This window comes from Triticum aestivum, chromosome 5B (genome assembly GCF_018294505.1).
Source record: "Triticum aestivum cultivar Chinese Spring chromosome 5B, IWGSC CS RefSeq v2.1, whole genome shotgun sequence".
Taxonomy (NCBI): Eukaryota; Viridiplantae; Streptophyta; class Magnoliopsida; order Poales; family Poaceae; genus Triticum; species Triticum aestivum.
Genome location: NC_057807.1, coordinates 529,057,566 through 529,060,841, shown reverse-complemented (window position 1 = coordinate 529,060,841; position 3,276 = coordinate 529,057,566).

Here is a 3,276-nt window from a genome sequence, read left to right as displayed (position 1 = left end):
CTCGGAGTTGGAACGTTCACTTTAATGAGATGATCAAAGCTTTTGGGTTTATGCAGACTTATGGAGAAGCCTGCGTTTACAAGAAAGTGAGTGGGAGCTCTGTAGCATTTCTCATATTATATGTGGGTGACATACTTTTGATGGGAAATGATATAGAACTTTTGGACAGCATTAAGGCCTACTTGAATAAGTGTTTTTCAATGAAGGACCTTGGAGAAGCTGCTTACATATTAGGCATCAAGATCTATAGATATAGATCAAGATGCCTCATAGGTCTTTCACAAAGCACATACCTTGATAAGATATTGAAGAAGTTCAATATGGATTAGTCCAAGAAGGGGTTCTTGCCTGTGTTGCAAGGTGTGAAATTGAGCTCGGCTCAATGCCCGACCACGGTAGAAGATAGAGAAAAGATGAGTGTCCTCCCCTATGCCTCAGACATAGAGTCTATCATGTATGCCATGACCTGTACCAGACCTGATATAAACCTTGCCGTAAGTTTGGTAGGAAGGTACCAAAGTAATCCCGGCATGGAACACTGGACAGCGGTCAAGAACATCCTTAAGTACCTGAAAAGGACTAAGGATATGTTTCTCGTATATGGAGGTGACGAAGAGCTTGTCGTAAAGGGTTACATCGATGCTAGCTTCGACACAGATCTAGATGACTCTAAGTCACAAACCGGATACGTGTATATTTTGAATGGTGGGGCAGTAAGCTGGTGCGGTTGCAAGCAGAGCGTCGTGGCGGGATCTACATGTGAAGCGGAGTACATGGCAGCCTCGGAGGCAGCGCATGAAGCTATCTGGGTGAAGGAGTTCATCACCGACCTAGGAGTCATACCCAATGCGTCGGGGCCGATCACACTCTTCTGTGACAACACTGGAGCTATTGCACTTGCCAAGGAGCCCAGGTTTCACAAGAAGACCAGGCACATCAAGCGTCGCTTCAACTCCATTCGTGAAAATGTTCAAGATGGAGACATAGATATTTGTAAAGTACATACGGACCTGAATGTAGCAGATCCGTTGACTAAACCTCTCCCTAGAGCAAAACATGATCAACACCAGAACACAATGGGTGTTCGATACATCACAATGTAACTACATTATTGACTCTAGTGCAAGTGGGAGACTGTTGGAAATATGCCCTAGAGGCAATAATAAAATGGCTATTATTATATTTCTTTGTTCATGATAATTGTCTATTGTTCATGCTATAATTGTATTATCCGGAAATCGTAATACATGTGTGAATACATAGACCACAACAAGTCTCTAGTGAGCCTCTAGTTGACTAGCTTGTTGATCAACAGATAGTCATGGTTTCCTGACTACGGACATTGGATGTCATTGATAACGGGATCACATCATTAGGAGAATGATGTGATGGACAAGACCCAATCCTAAGCATAGCACAAAGATCGTGTAGTTCGTTTAGCTAGAGAGTCTCCAAATGTCAAGTATCATTTCCTTAGACCATGAGATTGTGCAACTCCCGGATACCGTAGGAGAGCTTTGGGTGTGCCAAACGTCACAACGTAACTGGGTGACTATAAAGGTGCACTACGGGTATCTCCGAAAATGTTTGTTGGGTTGGCACGAATCAAGACTGGGATTTGTCACTCCGTATGACGGAGAGGTATCTCTGGGCCCACTCTGTAATGCATCATCATAATGAGCTCAATGTGACCAAGTGTCTGGTCACGGGATCATGAATTACGGTACGAGTAAAGTGACTTGCCGGTAACGAGATTGAACGAGGTATTGGGATACCGACGATCGAGTCTGGGGCAAGTAACGTACCGATTGACAAAGGGAATTGCATACGGGATTGATTGAATCCTAGACATCGTGGTTCATTCGATGAGATCATCGAGGAGCATGTGGGAGCCAACATGGGTATCCAGATCCCGATGTTGGTTATTGACCGGAGAGGTGTCTCGGTCATGTCTGCATGTCTGCCGAACCCGTACGGTCTACACACTTATGGTTCGGTGACGCTAGGGTTGAAGAGATATTAGTATGCAGTAACCCGAAAGTTGTTCGGAGTCCCGGATGAGATCTCGGACGTCACGAGGAGTTCCGGAATGGTCCAGAGGTGAAGAATTATATATAGGAAGTGCAGTTTCGGCCATCGGGAAAGTTTCGGGGATCACCGTTATTGTACCGGGACCACCGGAAGGGTCCCGGGGGTCCATCGGGTTGGGCCACCTATCCCAGAGGGCCCCATGGGCTGAAGTGGGGAGGGGAACCAGCCCCTGGTGGGCTGGTGCGCCCCCCCCTTGGGCCCCCCCTGTGCCTAGGGTTGGAAACCCTAGGGGTGGGGGCGCCTCCACTTGCCTTGGGGGGCAAGCCACCCCCTTGGCCGCCGCCCCCCCTTGGAGATCCCATCTCCTAGGGCCGGCGCCCCCCCCCCCAGGGGGCCTATATAAAGAGGGGGAGGGAGGGCAGCCGCACCCCAAGTCTCTGGCGCCTCCCTCTCCCCTGCTACACCTCTCCCTCTCGCAAGTGCTTGGCGAAGCCCTGCCGAGATCGCTGCTGCATCCACCACCACGTCGTCATGCTGCTAGATCTTCATCAACCTCTCCTTCCCCCTTGCTGGATCAAGAAGGAGGAGACGTCTTCCCAACCGTATGTGTGTTGAACGCGAAGGTGTCGTCCGTTCGGCGGTAGGATCTCCGGTGATTTGGATCACGACAAGTACGACTCCCTCAACCTCGTTCTCTTGAACGCTTCCGCACGCGATCTACAATGGTATGTAGATGCACTCCCCTCTCTCGTTGCTAGATGACTGCATAGATTGATCATGGTGAACGTAGGAAAATTTTTATTTTATGCAACATTCCCCAACAAGATCTACTAGTAAAAAGGTGCATGCAATTGAAGAGATTAATGTTTTGAGTGGAAAGATGGATGAACTTATGAAATTGTTTGCTAATAAGAGTGTTTCTTCTGATCCCAATGATATGCCTTTGTCTACTTTGATTGAGAATAATAATGAATCTATGGATGTGAATTTTGTTGGTATGAACAATTTTGGTAACAACACTTATAGAGGAAACTTTAATCCTAGGTCGTATCCTAGTAATTCCTCTAATAATTATGGTAATTCCTACAACAACTCTTATGGAAATTTTAATAATATGCCCTCTTATTTTGAGACTAGTGTTAAAGAATTTTGATTTCTCAAAAGAATTTCAATGCTTTGCTTGAAGAAAAATTGCTTAAGGTTGATGAGTTGGCTAGGAACGTGGATAGAATTTCTCTTGATGTT